The 19,734-nt window shown below is 43.0% G+C and overlaps 1 pseudogene; it reads right to left on the minus strand.

The window, feature by feature from the left end:
- Positions 1-247: 247 nt before the first annotated feature.
- Positions 248-356, minus strand: LOC148666975 (5S ribosomal RNA; annotated as a pseudogene).
- Positions 357-19,734: the final 19,378 nt, after the last annotated feature.

Here is a 19,734-nt window from a genome sequence, read left to right on the forward strand (position 1 = left end):
CAGTAATAAATGAATATATGTATAGTTATACGAAAAACAAGTGGTTTATCAACTCATCTTCATCTGCAGATTTAGAGGCAGCTTCGATATTCGTTTTACAAACGGGTTTTTTTTTATATGGGTCACACACATGCCATAGCAACAAAACATCTCTAGAGATGAGGCTATAGATCACCTTTCCATCCTCCAGGTTTTCCTCCCAAAGCCTATGGTACCAATGGCGACCCCTGCTGGCCGAGAGAGCAAAAGCTTGCAGCACCTCGTATTCCCAGGCAGTCTCCCATCCAAGTACTAACCAGGCCCAACCCTGCTTAGCTTCCGAGATCAGGAACACTCAAGGTGGTGTGGCCGCAAGCGAAAGCCATGGCGCCTGACTCGCTTCTTGAAGCTATGTGTGGCTGGGGCTCCGTGCCCCCCGAGCGGGACTGAAGGATCGTTCGTGTGCAACTCTTTGGAAAGGAGCTTCTTTCCAAATCGCATTGCGTACCTGGATGTTGGCGAATGTGCTCCCTTGTGTTGGCTTGTCCCGCACTGGAGGAGAACAAACAAACTGCTCGGAGGAGCACAAGGCAAGTCTTCACAAGACAAAAACCTCCAGTGCACAGCACTCAAAACATTTCTGGGCTGTCGCGTGTTTATTTCAGCACATAAAGCGCACCAGTCCAACACGTCGGCCGGGCGCGCGGCGCCTCCGCCCTCTTGTGGCCTTGCGGCGTCAGAGCGAGAGGCTCCTTCTCGCTGCCTTTCCGCTGTGTTGCAGAGCCCCGAGAGGGAACCTGGAGCGCACACTTTGTGGGGGGCGGGGGACCGCGGTCGCGCTCTGCCCCCGGTCTCTTGTGCGAGTACTAAATCTCACGGCGCCAGCCAGCGGCCAGGAGACAAGTACAATATCGCGGGACAGGGGGGCCTCGTCATTGATTGTTACATATGAGACGGGGATTAGGAGGAGACCCCGACTGATTGGTAAAGGGGAACACTAACACCAGAGTGACACCCCCGGCGTCTCTTTTTGAGAGACGCCCTGGGATTTCTTAATGGCCAAGGAGGGTCGGGACCTCGGTTTTATGCCTCCCCCGAAGGACGGCGCCTGTTTGTGCAGCAGAGTGTCGCCATCAGGAAAGCCACACAGACCGCAGGGTGAGCGCTCCCTACTCCCAGTCACACCTCTTGCAGGAGCAGCAGCAACCTGAGCTTTTCCGGGGGGAATCTCCCATCCGGGTGCCGGCTAGGCTCACACCTGCTGGGCTGCCATGGGTGAGCCCAGTCGAGAGTCGCAGGTTGAGATCTAGTCACCGGGGAGAAACGATACAAGCAAAGGATTACTCGGCTCCCAGCACTTGAAAAGACCGACAAATGACTCGTTCCCGCCGGAGCTGAATGTACCTGAATGTTGTAGTGGTTTGATGGGTTTACTGAGACAATTATTAATTGTAGCAGTAATCACGAGGTTGTTCGTTGGGGCTTTTAGAAAATCAATCGTCAGAATAACTAACAACGCGCACACGCGGGTTCAATACACGGGATACATTTATTAATATAAACTGTGCACCAAACATATACTAGTCTGCCTGGATACGAGTGGCAGACCTTACTGTGAGGGTTATCAATATACAAGGTATATAATCTCGAAGAGATGCAAACACAAAGAGATACACAACAGAGAATATATGTCAATATATATCGTTCGGTTACCAAATCGCTAATCAGTGTTATTACCCACTGTTACTCTAAACTCGGAAGTAAATACATTATTCATGAATTAAATTGATAACAACTTGTGTTGAGGTACAATTGAATTCTCGAGCCGCAATGTAGAACATGGGGTTTACTTATCCACTGTGTATGGTTTTGGAATCTCCCGGCACGAACACCAAACCAGCTGACAGGCTCTGTTGCAGCCTCTGTTGCAGCGGTTGTCCAATGGGCGTTGTGTCGGCGTTCTCTGGCTACCGGCAAACCAGTCAAGGTGCAGCTCGGAGTAGGACGGGCGGAGGAATCTGACTGCGGCGCGCAGGGCAGTCGTTGCTCCGAGGGGATCTACCAGCAGTCCGGCTGGCTAGTAAAAAGTCTCTATGCACAGATGTGACCGCGAGTCCTCACAAGTCACTCTTTTGCCTGGGAAGAAGCTGGTTCGTTCCCGGTCCAGCGCTGCTTCTGAATAAGCTATTCAGGTTGTCGACGAGGGTCCAACTGTAGGCTGCCGTTGAGCAAGCGGAGCATTCACGTTGGTAGAATTCTGAGTACGTACGGGATCCTCGGCCTCGCGCTTAGAACAAAGTCCAAGTCCTTTTGCAGACAACAGCAGTTGTCACGTGATTGTCTCTGAGGATGCGCGAAAATGGCCAAGGAGAGCCCCGATCTGAGCTTGCGCTCCCTTTTTGACCAAGACCCAGATGTGTGCTGATTGGTTGAGAGTTTGGCGGGCATTGGAGACCCACATGGTATTACCACGCCCTGCCAGTCCCTGATTGGTTGGTCAAGATGAGATATAAGTCACTTACTCTTGACACTTAGGAATGCAGTCCAGATGTCCATTCGGCACTCCCTAGACTGATAGGCGCCAATGAATGACCATTGATCATGATAGCCAGGCTTAGCTAAGTGCATCCCTGTCTGGGAGCTTGTTCCTTATCAAAACAAAACATCTTAAATCAGCCTGCATGAATACTTTCTCTGTGGCTGCACCACAGAGATGGAGGGTGAGATGGGGCCTCCTTTAGGACAGCATACCAACACTTAATTCTGTCTTATTAACAAGCATTGCCGCTACAATAGCAATTCAAATACAACAGCCACACTGCTGAAACCATATGTTTTACACACCAGACAGGCCCCCTAACCTCATACAACCTTGCTGTGGCTGTGACCCCTTTCTTTATTTTTTTATGATGTTTTCAATATGGCACCATTAGACAGGCCGTACATGGTGATAGGAGGGTGCTATTCACGAGTCAATAGCTCTTCAAGCACAACAGCCACAGTGCTGCAACCAGGTGTTTTACACACCAGACAGGCCCCCTAACCTTATACAATCTTGCTGTGGCTGTGTCCCTTTTCTTTATTTTTTTATGATGTTTTCAATATGGCACCATTAGACAGGCCGTACATGGTGATAGGAGGGTGCTATTCACGAGTCAATAGCTCTTCAAGCACAACAGCCACAGTGCTGCAAACAGGTGTTTTACACATCAGACAGCTCCCCTAACCTTATACAACCTTGCTTTGAGTTGTGGAACATTTCTTTATTTTTTAATGATTTTTTCACTGTAATCAAGTGTTGTGCTCATTAATAATAATAATAATAATAATTGCTTACACTTATATAGCGCTTTTCTGGACACTCCACTCAAAGCGCTTTACAGGTAATGGGGACTCCCCTCCACCACCACCAATGTGCAGCATCCACCTGGATGATGCGACGGCAGCCATAGTGCGCCAGAACACTCACCACTATCAGTGAGGAGGAGAGAAGAGAAATGTAGCCAATTCAAAGAGGGGAATTATTAGGAGGCCATGATTGGTAAGGGCCAATGGGGAAATTTGGGGATATTGTCAGTATCACAATACTGGGGCATTAGGACCCACATGGACCACAGGGTGAGCGCCCCCTGCTGGCCCCACTAAGGAACTAAGGAACCTTAGTTTTTCCCAGGAGGTCTACCATCCAGGTACTGACCAGGCTCACACCTGCTTAGCTTCAGTGGGTTGCCAGTTGTGAGTTGCAGGGTGATATGGCTGCTGGTCATAATCAGCAGCCTTCAGTACTGAAGCAGGTGTGAGCCTGGTCAGTACCTGGATGGGAGACCTCCTGGGAAAAACTAAGGTTGCTGCTGGAAGAGGTGCTAGTGGGGCCAGCACCACCATTAGGCAGGCCTCCTGACCTTTCACAGTCATGCTTTGTTGTGTGAAACTTTAATTATCTTTTTAGGATTTTTTGAACATGGCAACTTCCACCGAGATGGGTGGGGGGTGTCGGGGTGCTCTTCAATAGCTTTTTCATCTATACACACAAACGGATGTAACCAAGACACTCAGAACCTGTCACGCAGGGGCTGACTGCTGAGGATAGGGATCCAATGCGGTGCCCTTGGTAGGGTTGGCGCGAGACGCAGGCATAGTCGGAGTAAACAGGCAGGGGTCCGAGTCCGGGAAGGCGTATGTCGAAGAAAACTCAGTCTTCACTCAGGTTGGGAGATTGTCAACAGAGATCTTTAATACAATCAGCTGAAGGGGAGCATATCACAGAGAAAGGGTTTCCCCTAGCACTCAAGACATGCTCACTGGACTGAAGTTTTACTTTCCTTTTTTATACATTAAAAGTAGGCAATACTTTAACATATCAAAGGAACATACAGGGAAAGGGGCAGTGTCAGAAGTCAAACAAACAGGACAGGGGGGTGCCATTTGGCATCCTACAATCTGTTTCAATTTTCTCTGGTTGAATGGGTGTGAGGAATCACAGGCTTTAGTTTGCACCTAAGACAGTGGTCTTAGGTGCGAACAGAAAACCTTTCCCACGCATAGTCACTGTCCTGACCTTTTGACTCGGTCTTCCACACGTAGCACAGGCGTAGGCACAGAATCGACAGGCGAAAGTGTAGTCGAGGGACTGGCAGGGGTCGGAGTCCGGGAAGGCGTAGAAGTTGCGTCGGTGTGGATTCATAAGGCAGAGGCGTAAACAAAGAGACAGGCTGGGGTCAGGATCCGAGAAAGCGTAAAACTGGCGAAGGTACAAAATCGAGTGGCTAAAGCGGTAGTCGGAAAAGCGGGGTCGAGGTCCAGGGGAGAAGTCGTAGTAAGGCAAAGGTGTAGTTAGTACGTAAGCTCCGGGAGAGAATCTCAATCGTGAGCAATGACCGGGGGGCAGATGAGGGTTTAAGCAGAGGACTGATTGACACGTGCACGTTTGGTACGGGGAGAGCTCGTAGGAATGCGGGAGCACTTGCCTGCGTGAGGGAGATTCGTGGCAAAACCAACAGAATCAACCTGAACTCACAGAAAAACAAGAATGCCCCCGAGACACCTGCACCCCCCCCGGACCACTCTGGTATCAACACCCCCAAACCCATCCATACCAGCTAACAAGACTCAGAATCGGTGCAACCCTCCAACCTGGACCAAGAGCAGGATGGGACAAGAACCTGCACCACACTACGCACCCCTCATCCAGACCAGCAGGACAGCCAGACCACAGACAGCACCATCATGTAACCCCCCTGTTCATTCCAACAGAAAAGCCGAACTGACCCCCACCAGCATGGCGACGCTGCAGCTCTGGTCACACCAGCAGGCCCAATGGGCTCAGAGCTGGGGGACATACAGATGCAGCCATTCAAAATGCGTGGGCGATACCGCATTATTTTCCGGTACGCTGTACGCAGTCTACCGGTAAATACCGCGAGTTACCGGTATATACTGCTAGTTACCGTAAATTCTCCTATAATATGACAAGCAAAATAATAGTATCCGGAATTTCGGCAAGGTGGAGCTAATAAAGCTCAACCTCTCATGTTTGAGCTGTGGCCATCAAAGTCTCTAACGAAGACATTACTAATAGTATTAATAATGAATGACCTTGGACAAGCTGTAAGTGTAAACTCAAAGTATTGCCTTGGTCATCATTCTTTTTTTCATTGACCGTCTTTGTAAAAGTAACACCACAGCATTTCGCAATCACACATTTGTTTCCAATCACGCAAAGTACAGTAATTTTTGAGAATCGATTCACCATGCCTTTCACATGCTCATAAAAGAGATTGATTTAGGAACATAAACATATTACTGTATGAAAACTGTACTGTATACAGTATGTATATGTATATTTAATGTCTTAACTGTGCCCGTTTAAGTATTGAATATTCATATCTAATTTTACCACTGAAGGGAAATCTTAGCAGCTGAGCATAAAAAGAATAGGAGCATACTGCAACGCGTGTGAAGGCCATAAACGATATTAATTTTGGAACATAAACATACAGTATATGGCTGGTCTCGGTACTTTAAAGAAAACATACACGAAACATGGTTTCATTATGACCAGAATCGGTCTTGAGATATTTTTAACTTGATTTACAGTATTTGAGAGGTATGTCTTAACACCGATACTACAGTACGTAAATACTGCTCACGTATATGTTTCTAGGTTTATATTATGCATTTCATACGGTCAAATTACTTTTGAGCAACTAATAAGAAGCGCGAAACGGCATGCACAGGGCGTTTTAGTTTCGTTTTACTGGGACTCTGCTTTAACAGTGTCGCCGTGGATTGATTAGAGATATCAAGTACATACAAGTCATTTTTTAAATGTTGTAGTTCGTCTTGTAAAAATGTTACGAGTACATCATCTATCAACAATTACACAGGTTATGTTTCCATATTGCGGTTTTTGGTTACGTAATATTATTTTCTAAATTTCACGTTGTGAATATATGATTTGGGCAAACAGAGCCGCAAAGAAGTACATCATGGGTTGTTGTTTTTTTTTTTGCAGTTTTATCTAGAACAAGCGATGCTTAAACCTTTGTCTGATTCTTGTGAAACTATCCACACGACAGTTACAGTACCTAGGAGTTGACTTCAGTGATGTCACTGATGGGATGTTTCTAAAAATCCATCCTCTGTAAAACGTCTTCTCTAGTTGTCCTGCATATGTATTCGCTAATGAAGCTGTGTGTTCTGAACCTGGATCTCTACATTTCTGTATGAACCAGCTTAGAGGGCTAAAGACAGCTTGTGTTTAAATTGAGTGTAAGGCAATTTATGCTTCTAAAGTCATGGTCCGCATTTATTATTGTACTGTGCTGTAAACTTGTTCTGTGCCTAGTCACATTATTTTATAGCGTTTTTATAGCGTTATCAAATCCGGTGGCTCTGTGTGTTAGTTTCCTGACTCCCATGTCACATGGTCTGTGATTGAAACCTGTGAAACTGGTTTAATTCATCACAGCCAGCACTCCGGTAGAGAGGGGGTTGTACTCGTAAAGTAGAAGCAGGCGAGATTTCCAGCGAAAGACACCTCCCCCTCCCCCCCCCACCCTCATACGATTCAAATTGTATTTCAGCATTGTAATTACACATTGTAATTGTATTACACATTGTACACATGCTTAAAAAAGAAGAGAGAAAACGCAAGCCTTCTTCAGGTGTGAGGGTCTTCTGCTCAGAATGAAACGCTAAAATGTCATGTAGGCTCTGAATGGGTTCAATTATGATTTGGGCTTGATTAAGGTCGCTGCCTTTCATCTAAAACCCTACTTGAATCCTTCTAAACTAAAAATCAGTGTTAGTGAGTTCTAAATAAAGAGGTATCCAGGTAACAGTGAAACGGGCGGACAGTCTGGGGAGATCGCCCGTTTTCCATGTAAATAGTTCCCTGGTTCCACACCCCTTGGTGTTTCTTTCTCTCTCTCTCGGGTCACCTGATCATTAGCTCGAAAGATTTCAGTGCTTTGTGTATATTCTAATGGTAGTGGGGGCAGGGTGTGTGGGAACAGGTTTGGTTGAAATTGCATTGGAGATCTATGTTCTTCACACCTGAAACATTTTCTCTGAAAGCATTTTCTTCGCAGTTTAACCGATCTTGTTACAGCATGTTACAGTTTACTATTATTAACCATATTAATTTTAAGTGCTTAATGCCATTTTTTGACCAGGCACGAATATTCTTAAGTCCATATCTTCGCAAGGGAATCAGTGCGAATTGCAATACTAATTAAATTAAAACTACTAACTACCAACTAATACTAGCTAATTAATACAAACCAGAAACGTGTTGTTCTGTCTAATGACATTACAAGTGGAAAGATTACAGATTTTAATCGTCTTTAATTTTGTTACATTATACATTTTAGAAACGTTTCATCCATACAAACACCACAAAACTATTTTCGATTGTATTTCTGAATAGTATGTTACACTTAGTTCACTGTTTTAAATACATCTAATTAAGAAAGTTAGGTGTTAGCATAAACTATTAGCAATCAATAATATTAAATTTAGCGCTGTAATAAGCTGTTGCACTTTCCCCCGCATCTTGTAAAAATATATTTTCATTGTTCAAATATACATTAAGTCTGACTATCATATAATAAGTTAAATACAAAACTAAAGAAAAAATAGGGTTAAATATAATTCAAAATATTTTGCTAACAATGTTAACTGTTTATGAATAATAAAATGTAATAACTAAGGAGTAGGATGGCACAGTTGTTAGTATGTTTTTTGTTTTGTTTATTTTTCATAAATACAACAGTAGTACATGATGTCTCAGTGGCTTTCAAAATTAAATTATGCATGCAAACCTGTGAACTAGAAAGATAACTAAGCTATCCATCCATTTATAATGGTGGCGAAGTGGTTAGCATTGCTATCTTACAGCACTGGGGTCCTAGGTTCAATTCCTGCCATCCTGTGTGTGTGGGGTTTCTCTCTGGGTTACATGGTTTTTCTCCATATGTGTGATATGACTCCCTCTCGCACTCCAAAACATACTGGTAAGTTAATTGGTTTATGGGAAAACTGGCCCTGGTGTGTGTGTGTTTGTGTCTGTCTCTCCTGTGATGGACTGGCGCTATGTCCAGGGTGTATTCTGCCTTGTGTCCGTTGCTTACTGGGATAGGCTCCAAATCCTCTGTACTGAATAAAGAGATTAGAAATGGATGGAAGTAAAGGCACTGTGTGGATGGAAGTATACACAGTGTTAGAAACCCACTATGAAATGGCAGCATCTCACTGAGAATAAAATATCTTATAGTGCTGGCTTAAGGAAACAGCCTTTCCACCTGTCTTGCACATCAGTATCCAAACCTAGTTATTTAAACAAATTGTCTCTAATTATAAACATCTTAATATGCTGGCTCTGTGGATCCGCATCAGCTATGTTTGCCCATTCCTTCAATTCATGTGCATCCAACACACAGTTCAATGCCAGCAACTACACATAATCTAAAATACAATCCTTATTTCAGTATCTATGTAAACATATAGTCTGTTATCTTCATCATCTTCATCAAAAGTATGCCTAACCCCATTAGGAAGTGTTCTTGTTATAAGTGTATTCCTCAGCTTTCCCCAAATTATCTTCTTCTTGCCAACATCTCCAGTCTTTTATCATGCAATAACTCAGCCAACACTTAAATCTCCAAAAGCTGCTTGTGTTAATTTCTTTAAATCACAAATATCATGTGTAAATACTGGCCATGTAATACTCTGCATTGTGGAATAATAGTTTATTTTACAGGGAACTAGAGAAACCTAGAACTAGAGAAATCAAGAAAGGCTTTTTTTCTAGAATTAATAAATGCACATCCTGTTCACTGGGGAAATTAAATCCACACTGAGCAATCTTCAATATGTTCAGAATATGACAGCAAGAATCCTATCAGGCATGCATTACACCTGTTTTCAAGTCCTTGCACTGGTTACCTATCAGATTTCGAGTCAACTTCAAAATCCTTATCCTCCTTATATACTGTCCTACAACTGTTATTATTGATCACCGAATTATTGTACTTGACATGACTTCATTCAGCCTTTCCTGAACGTCTATGACAGGCAGAGAGAGTGCTGTTTCTGGTGCGATCTTTTGCAGCTGACATTTCACTGTTTTAAACGAACAAGAAATTAGATTGCTCATAAATCACTTATTCTATATAAACACAGCGTAATTGCCCTCCGAAAATCCTCTTTTTCTTGTTCGTTTTAGAGACCTTGATTGAAACTGATTTTAGATGTCAGAAAGGATTTATTTTCTCTGTATTTCCTACATTGCTTTGTCGAGATTTTAACTTTATATCTAGGCTCAGATTTCAACTATAAATCGTACAGTAATTAATAGCAGTAAATACTGATGTTTTGTGCCCTCTTACCACAAAAATATATGTTTTGTAGTTGGGATTAACTTTATTTCGTACGCGTAGCTACTCCGATTCGGACACCGAACAGTTAAAGATGGCGGCAAATCAGACACCCAGAGAGAGGGGGGGGGGCGTCTTCTCGCCTCCATAACTAAAATGCCAAATAGGAGTGGCTTAAGCGACATACACAGTCGTGTAACTGACAGTTTGAAGTAGCCTATCGTGTAAATTTCGCTTTGTTGCTGATAGGTTAAGCTTTCGAAACTCTGCCCCAAAGTCATGTGACTGATTTTTCGCCCTGTTTCGTTGGTTAAACGCAATGATCACAAGCACCACCACGGTAACTGGGATGTGTAGTTTTTAATTCCGTTTGAATTATAACTGTACGTACTGTCTTCATATTTGGCCAGGGCTTTAAAGAGAAGGCGCGCCAAAAAATGTTGGTGCCGTCGTCTCCGCTTTAAAGGTACCCCCGTGCTGGAAGAATTTGACCTCGGAACGTTTGCCCAGCGTAGTTATAGTGGACATAAAAACAAGAGTTCGCTGGCATTATATCCTAGAAGACACAGACCGGCGCCAGACCGGTAAATGCTTGATGAACTAGGGAATGGACAGTTTCCAAGTGCTTGTACAATCGATGGAAATGTTCAAATAAATGTGCAAAAGAAATAAACAAAATAATCATTTATTTCTTTATCATATTGGCTAGCTAATGTCCTCTCTTTGCTAGTTAGTGGCTATGTTTCTGCGTTGGGTAGCAACGGGTGACTGTTCTCAGGCGGAAGATGTAAACAGCTTAATTTTCGTGTTAAATAATTTTTAAAAATTAAAATTCATTCTATACAGCAATCACATATTTGGGTACCGTTTCATAAAACTTTCATGTTTAAAATGTTTAGGGAGAAATGGAAGACTGGTGTGTATTTTTTCTTTAAACTATCAAGACCAGCCATACACAGTACAGTTTATGTACATACAGTAATGTTTATGTTCCTAAATTAATATCGTTTATGACCTTCTGATGCATTATGCTCCTCTTCTTTTTATGCTCAGCTACTAAAATTTCCCTTTAGTAGTAAAATTCCATATAAATATTCAAAACTAAGCGGATTGAAACGTGCACAGTAAAGACATTAAATGATTAAATCTATTCACTACCAACCAATGCACCACGAGTGCCCCTGTCAGTCATTTTGGCCAGCCAATCACTTACCGCGGTGCCCTATGGTGCCCTGCGGGTTGGTTACTGTACCGCGGGTTTTTAACGCTCATTTTGAATGGCTGCATCTGTATTTCACTTCAGCCTTTCACTCTTGCTTCATTCCAATGAGGACGGAGCTGCGGGAGAAAGGGCGCTATAGAGGATCGCTGTGGAGAGCTGCTGCTGTGCTGTGACATCTAAGCTCTGTGGAAAACGATCTCAATACAATTCTGAAAAACGCAACTACCCGAATGCCAGCCGAACAAGTCTCCACAGCTGAAGCGCTGTGTCTCTTTTCAGCTGGCGATAAACCTTTCCTCGATCCTTTGCGGACTTGTAAAACTGTTCATGATCAGAATAAAAAACGCTCAAGCTAATACACAAGCACCCGTGTCTCGCCAAAGCTGACAAATAAACAGACGGACAAGCCGCACTGCACGTGTCTTTAAGTGGAAATCTAATAAGTAAATTGATTCTTAAAATGTAGAGAGCTTTGCAAAAAATATATTGGTGCTTTAAGATAATATATTTCAAGGATGTAAATGCTGTGCTACAGTACGTGCAGAATTTTAGAAAACAGTGCATCAACAAAGTACACTGTTTAGGTTACTTTAGAACACAATGTACCAAAACAATATATGCTGTCTGGGTCGTTAGAATTAGCTGAAAGTAACTGATTAGCTTTGAATAACAAATCTAGTGCTTCTTCTCTTGCTTTTTGATGTAATCTGTTTTCTCTTAGGGAAAGGGGAACTTTTAGAAGGGACAAAGCGCTGAGCTTTTTTACAGCGCAACGTCTTTTAAAAACCCTGTACTGCTTGTAACAAATTGAGTCTCTGGTTGCACTTTGCGAAGTGGCAGCAGGGCTTGCAATATTGAAATAAAAACCTTACTCAGGTGAGAACTCTCTCTTGTGGCTTCCTTGATAGTTCCATGACAATTTGAGGGCTCGTCCAGGATCAGAAACCTGAACACGAACGGCTGCTGAAACTCCATCCGGACCCTGATAATTTTAGCAAAATTGGACGAACCTCGGAGGATAAATTGTTTATCCTTCCAGAGATGCGTCTGGAGAATTGGCAGCTGTCTGACGCCAGTAAGTGATCCTTAAAAATTAATAGTTTGAGAAGCGAGCCACAGGGGTGTTCTCACGCGGGTTTGATGAGTCTGGGACTCATATAAAGAACTTATCTTAACACAGACGTGTGGTTTTTGCTGCGCGGAGTAGTTGATGTGATAAGGTTCTAAGTAAGGCACCGATCGGTAAAAATGGGAAATTAAAATTCAAAGATGAAAATGGGACCGAGCAGTCCAGCAAAAGTACATGTATGACAAATTCAGAGAAACAATTATAGCCTGGGTTAGAGTAAAAAAAATGTTTTATGTTCATGAGCTGTAAAGCTAGGGTAATAGGTGTAAGGGAACTTGCACATAATTTATATATGATAATTAGGGGCCCATAACTATGAAGGATCTTTGTAAGTGAATCAGAATGGACAGAGGAAAGTTGAATTAGGAAAAAGAAGTTTCCTGAAGAAGGAGAAACTTTGAAGAGAAGGAGAAGAAAGGAAAGAAAGTGAATTGGAAAACTTATGTAATGGAAAGAGGAATCACAGAAATAATGGGAAGCTTCAAAAAAGACTAGTCTTGAAACTAAAGAACAGCAAGCTGCAGCTAAAGTCATGGCCATGCCTTCTAAAAAGAAAAAGTCTCCACCGAAATTAGAAAGCTGTCCGGAGCCAAAGCCTTTTCAGTTGTTCGTGAAATGCCAATGTGCACTTTTCCAGGTCCAGAAGGAACTCCAGCATATGTACATTGACATAAAGCCAGCAGCCATATCACCCTGCAACTCACAACTGGCAACCCACTGAAGCTAAGCAGGTGTGAGCCTGGTCAGTACCTGGATGGGAGACCTCCTGGGAAAAACTAAGGTTGCTGCTGGAAGAGGTGTTAGCGGGGCCAGCGGGGGGCGCTCACCCTGCGGTCCATGTGGGTCCTAATGCCCCAGTATAGTGACGGGGACACTATACTGTAAACAGGCGCCGTCCTTCGGATGAGACGTAAAACCGAGGTCCTGACTCTCTGTGGTCATTAAAAATCCCAGGGCGCTTCTCGAAAAGAGTAGGGGTGTAACCCCGGTGTCCTGGCCAAATTTCCAATTGGCCCTTACTAATCATGGCCTCCTAATAATCCCCCTCTATGAATTGGCTACATTACTCTGCTCTCCTCCCCACTGATAGCTGATGTGTGGTGAGCGTTCTGGCGCACTATGGCTGCCGTCGCATCATCCAGGTGGATGCTGCACATTGGTGGTGGTGGAGGGGAGTCCCCATTACCTGTAAAGCGCTTTGAGTGGAGTGTCCAGAAAAGCGCTATATAAGTGTAAGCAATTATTATTATTATTATTATTATTGGTCTCCTAGTGAATTATTTGCATTAGTTAAGTCTTTTCCTAAATTGCCTGATGACCGTAAAGAATTTAGAAGAAAGGCAAGCCTTGTTCTTGATTGTCTTAATCCTAATTACAGTGACATAACCTTGTTGCTAGATCATATTGTTCTTAAAGGTTTACAACGTCCTCTAAAAAGGAGGAGGCAGATTGGCGGATACGTGACCCAAATGATGAAGAAGTATCCATCTAAATTAAACCAAATGGACATGGAGAGGAAAAGTCAGGCGGCCGCTTCTAAAAAGAGGTAAGGACTCCTCTTTTCTAAAAAGTCCCTTGTCCTCTCCATGTTGCTGTGGTGGGTTCGGGGTTTTCCTGAAGCTGAAGCGAGTGAAACAGAAAAATTTGTTAATGGTGTATGTATTTTTAGATGCCTGTTTTGTGAAGGTGGGGTAGAAAAGGAGGGATTGCTGAAGGAATAGCATCTCGCCCTGCCCGTGCGAAAAAATCCAGGTGTTGCATCCTGGTACACAAATGCAGTACGGCTTAAGGTAGTAACTAGAACTGTACTCGCAGAAGAGCCGAAAATGGTAACTCGATTCAACTGTGTGTTTAAAGCCAGGATTTGGAACCTGGTCCGTGTTCCCGTATTGTGATAGTTCGTCAGTTTGTCTCGACTGGGGGATTCCGCGGGGCGTGTGGGAGACGTGAAAATGGTTTGGTGTGAAGGGAAAAAAAGTTTGATTAATCCAAAGTGAAACTTAAAAGAAATATTGACTGTCAGACGGAATTTAGGCTGAACAGGAATGTAGAAAAGTGTATGAACATTTGGATAAAAATATTTAGAGGAATATTTGAGAATTCAACAGAATATCATAGATGAGACGGAAAAATCCCTGATGGAAAAGTTAAAAGCAATGGCTGAACGAAACGAGGTTATATATGCAGAAAAAGAAACAGCAAAAGAAGAAATAGAACGCCTTAAAAGAGAATCTGGGAGAAGGGTGGGAATTAGTGTGGAGATTTTTGAAAGAGCATTACCCACCGAAAACTGATTAGAGAAAAGTAACAGCATGTCAGCAGAAGGAAGTGAGGATGTTTCAGATTTTACAGAAAGGTTTATAGCTTTATGGATAGTATACTCGGGTTTAGCCGATGAAAAGGAAGTGAATGAAGATACTTCCACAGTAATAAAACAAATTTACTTGAGTGTGTTAAAACCTGATGTTGCCAAGAATGTACAACTATGCTTTCCTGATATTACGAACAGAGACAGATGTGATTTAATAACTCGCGAAGCATGCATGCAGAACTGCGAGCGCTGCAAATGGGAGGTAAAAAGACTCCCAAGGAGGAGAAAAGGGAGCCGCCAGTTTGTCGAAATTATTGTGCGACTTTAATATTATACCGAGATATAAAACCCCAAAGACAAAACTACAAATAAGCTGGTGTGCAGTTATTAAAAAAAAAGGTGTTTTTTGGAGAAATTGTAAGAAAGAGGCTTTATTTCACAATTAAAGAACATGTCAGAAGCTGAAACGAGAGCTGTGCATGAACTAACAGTTTTAATCTAGTAAACCCCTCTGTAGCCTTCCTAAATGTATCTCAGGATTTAAATAAAAGTGAAATAATCTTACAGTGTGCAGTAACTGTGGGACACAGGAGCACAGCTGTCCTGTTTTTAGACTAAAACAGCATAAAGATGTGATATAACATTTTCTAACGGGTAACAGGAGGCTACAGGAGAAGGGGTGCAAGGGTTGTGTTTAAAGCAAATATAAGCTGTCACAGTCTGCTTGGGAAAATGTGTACAGTTTCAACTACTGATGTGGGTGGGGGACACCCCAGACCTATTTTAGGCCCAGACTGCAGCATTTTATAAGGAATTACTGCATGAAATAGCATTTATGTAAACTAACTCAATAGAGTTATGTGATATTGTGATTGTTTTACCTAATGAGGGAATCCATAAGGCCGGGCTACTCCAAGTATTGGATCTTGAGAGGAAAAAAAGGAGTATAAAACCAACTACATGATAAAGCCAGGGTGAATGCCTTCTCAGAACGAGCTTGTCCAGTGACGTATTGGTTTAAGGGGGGTAGTGCAGTCTAAAGACAAAATTGCCTTGACCCCTGCAGCAGAAACCGTTTTTGATGTTTTGAAACAAGCTTTCTTGCAGACACTGGCCCTGGACTGGATTCCCTCAGACGGATCATCTGTATGTAAGTGAAAGAAATGGGTTGTGAGCCGTTGTGCTGGTGCAGGAGCATGGAGATAGGCATCGTCTGGTGGGTTATTATTATTCAGGACCCCTTGATGCGGTGGCCAAGGGGCCGTGTTTATGTGTTGTGCAGGCTACCTGCCTGACTGTATAAACTGTGAATAATCTGGTGTAGAACTAGCAGACCGAATGAAAAGATTTAATTGAAACTTGTAAATATGCTAAATGGAAAATTGTAGCAATTTATATAGACTGTATATATACATTTGGTGTATGCCACAATTTTGGATGGCAGTGAAGGAATAGGGATTTCCCCAACATGGCAGGGACTCCAGTCAAGAATGCTGGGTTTGTCTCTGAACTGTTAGAAGCTTTGCAGCTGCTGACTGAAGTAGCTGTGGTAAAGTGTAAATCACATAATAAAGAAATGTTTCCAGTAACTCGAGGGAACAACGTTGCAGATGTAGCTGTCAGGTGAGCAGTGCTTGTAGAACAGGAGTCTGAGACCCCTGTGAAACCTCTGTTGGTGAAAAGGGGACAGCTACAGGATATTCAGGCTGAGGCCTCTAAAGCAGAGAAATGGACATGGTTAGAAAAGAGTGTGGTGCTGCCAGCACACTGGACGCTCTGCATGCCCTCACAGCCTAATGCCCTTTGTAGCTCGACAAATGCACTCTGTCGGACACCTGTGTGTGAGTCAAATGGTGTGCCAGTTACCCAAACCTGGGTAGGGACCGTGTTTGAAGCAGTAGCCACTTATGTGGTATCTCAATGTGATGCTTATCAAAGGAACTCAACTACAGTTCAGGTGCAGGTGCTACAGCTCAAAAGGCCTGCTCCTGAGAAACCTTTCATGCAGTAGCAAATGTTTACAATTTACAATTGTAAAGGGAAACCTTGGCTCTTACAATCCAAGTGGGTTGCTGTCACTGCCTCTGTGTCTACCAAACACTTGATGATGGAGATAAGCCCTCGGTGGGCACTGACCTACCGCTTGTATTATGATCAAGGGACAGGCTGTGGCTGGATTATTCGGGGTGAGAAGGACTGAGATCACCCTCAGTTTGCTGGAACAGTGGAATGAAGGAACAGAACTCTAAAAGATCAACTAGACATCAGACTGAAGGAACGCCATGGGATGCGGGCTGGATCAAACAGAACTGTGTAATAGAGCCTGTTTGATATCATCACAGGCAAATCAACGAAACTTCCTGGAGGGATGAATTTGGCTAATGGATTGTTGAATTTGCTAATTCTCTATTGTAGTATTGTAGGTTGTTAATTGAAGTGGTGCACGGGGCTGGTGAACAGGTGCTGGACGCTTGGAGACTTCCAGTAGAGGGAAGACATGACCTGATACCTGGTGAGTGGGTGTGGGTGAGGAAGATATACCCTGCCAGATGTTGCAACCCTGCTGGGAAGGACCATATCAAGTGCAACTGACTACTGACTCTGCCATCTGAGTGACAGGATGAGATTGCTGGATCTACGCATTGCGCCGACACCGAACCACTGCACCAGAGACAGAGTGAACATTAATTATTATATTGTCACTGTTTCTGTGTTTGTTGAGCTTCCTGAGGGGGGGGGTGACAGTGTACCTGTTAAGTGTAAGGAGTTTTACTTTTATAAATGGGGATATGGAATCAATACTTTATCAGTCAGCCACAAATAATAATCAGAGCTCATGTTGGGATTGTATTGCTATAAAAGATGTTCATGGGAGTAATCCCCTTTGATAGAGGTGATTATTAAGGTTTATTGGCATGGGTAAATAGCCCTGCTTTTAGTCTGAGTGTAACTCAGATGTATTAGAATGGAACTAACTGTATGCTCCTCGCTATAATCACAGTTTTAGGCCATTCTCTATTAGGGTGATAGACAGCTGTTTAGGTGAGCAAAGACTAAACAGTACTTGTATTCTAGACAATTATTAGCAAATTAATGACTTAGCAAAGCACATCTATGATGAAGAAAAATATATATCATAATTATAATCCAGATGATTGGGGCATTGGTGCATGGCTACAGTCTGTGCTAGGAACCTGGAGAGGGTCTCTGGTTCAATACATATTTGTGTGTCTGGTATTATTCGTTATGCTCATATTGCTAATATCCTGCTTGAAAAACATGTGGACTAAAGCTGCTGCTTCTGTGCTAATTGTACGCCCTGAAGGGATAATGAAGGTCAAAAAATGATTTCATGGGAAAGGTTCTCTTATCTAGTGGCAGAACCTGATGGGTAGAACAATATAGTTTTAAGGGGGGTTACCCTTGGGAGTGATTCCCCTAGATGCAAATGATTATTGTGGTTTGTTTGTTCATAATAAGATGTTTTGCAGGAACGGAACAAAGAGAAATTTTACAGCTTCAGCTAGAATTGTTCTGCAAACCGGCACAGCTGAGGCAGTGGAACAATGTGTAGATTTTTCTAAAAGTTATTACCCAGTTGTTGCCCAATCTTGTAAAAACCTAAGATTATGCTGGCTCCAGCCCACAGGGATTTACCTGTGCTGTAAGAACTAATGAGTGAATAAGGAGACTGGATTCTGGTGAAAGACTTCAGGAAAATGAAATGGTGTTCACTCAGGTGGAGGGGGCTGTACCAGGTGCTGCTGACCACTGCCACTGCTGTGAAGGTCACGGAAAGGGTGCCCTGGATTCATGCTTCCCACTGTAAAAAGGTCACAAACGAACTGAGCAAAGCGCAGGAGTGATGTCTCCACAAGGACAGATGGGGATCACCTGCTTGGGACTGATGTGCACAGCCTTTTTAATTTTTATGTGGAAGCCTGTCACCACCCAGAAAGAGGAAGAATCTAAACGCAAAGCCTCCTTGTATACAAACTGGCTGAATGAAACTGATAATGAGGGGGATATGAGTAATTTGTGGTATAAATTTATAAATCATACTGTAAAGTTAAAGAAATTTAATGCATCTTGTTATGTATGTGCTTTAATACCTCATTCTACAGCCTCACCCATGCAACTTTTTCCCCGACCAGTTGGTAGTCACATTTCTGAATGTATAAGTCTAGTGGCAGGATTTCCAAAGCCAGACCCTAGATCTTTTCCCACCTTCACCATAACATATTTAACCTACTCAAAGGGGCATCCATATTCAAACGGCCTGAAGAAAAATAGGTCTACTATAGTAGCATTAGGCTTCGTTTCTCCCAGTGATCCAGCAGGACATTTTGCTATTTACTTCAATTTTGCCAAAAATCAGAATGCCCTCCTTTGTGGGATTACCTATAAAATCACATTACCTGGACTGATTCTCCTGTTAAAGTAGCAGTTTACCTGCCTTCTAGGGTTAATTGCTCTTATTGCTATGAAAACAAAGGTCGTGGCCCCTCAGTAAGAAGAACAGGAGGCTGTAGTGCGACGGTTACTAACCATACTTTATCTGACGGAACTATGGTTTTGATGGATTGGTACTGGCAATGTGGTGCGAAAGTTTATGATAGCCTTCCTCCCCAGTGGAGAGGAGTGTGTGCTCTAGTCACGTTACACCACTCCATTCTCATTGTCCCAGTAAACTCTTAATTGTTAAATTCAACGAAGCCCCTTCAGAGGGAGTCAAGGGTTAAACGCGCTCTCAGTTGGGCTGACAGATATGGTCCAGATATGTCTAAAATACCAGAGGACAATAGACTATTTACTGCAGCTGAAATGATTTTTTCCTCAGGGCTGAGTAGTCAGGCAGTAGCTAATGCCCGCTGTTTACAAATTACTCGCTATGAAATGTACTCTTTTATTAATATCACGTAATAAGGCTTAGAAACAAGAATTATCAAACAAGAATTAAGGGGAGTTAGATTAATGGCACTTCAGAACAGGTTCGTGCTGGACCTTCAAAATGCAGCATCTGGAGGAGTCTGTGCTTTAGTAGGAGACTCCTGTTGTACATATATTCCAGCTAATGACGATGATTACGGAAATCTTATGCTCGCAATTCAGCATTTGAAAGAACTAAAAGACAAGGTGAATGAAGAGAGAGGCATAAAAGATACACCGGCTTTTCTCTCCTGGTTAGAATCACTGTTTGGACCAGGGGGAATGT

This window comes from Lepisosteus platostomus, chromosome 5, assembly GCF_059453375.1.
Source record: "Lepisosteus platostomus isolate fLepPlt1 chromosome 5, fLepPlt1.hap1, whole genome shotgun sequence".
NCBI lineage: Eukaryota > Metazoa > Chordata > Actinopteri > Semionotiformes > Lepisosteidae > Lepisosteus > Lepisosteus platostomus.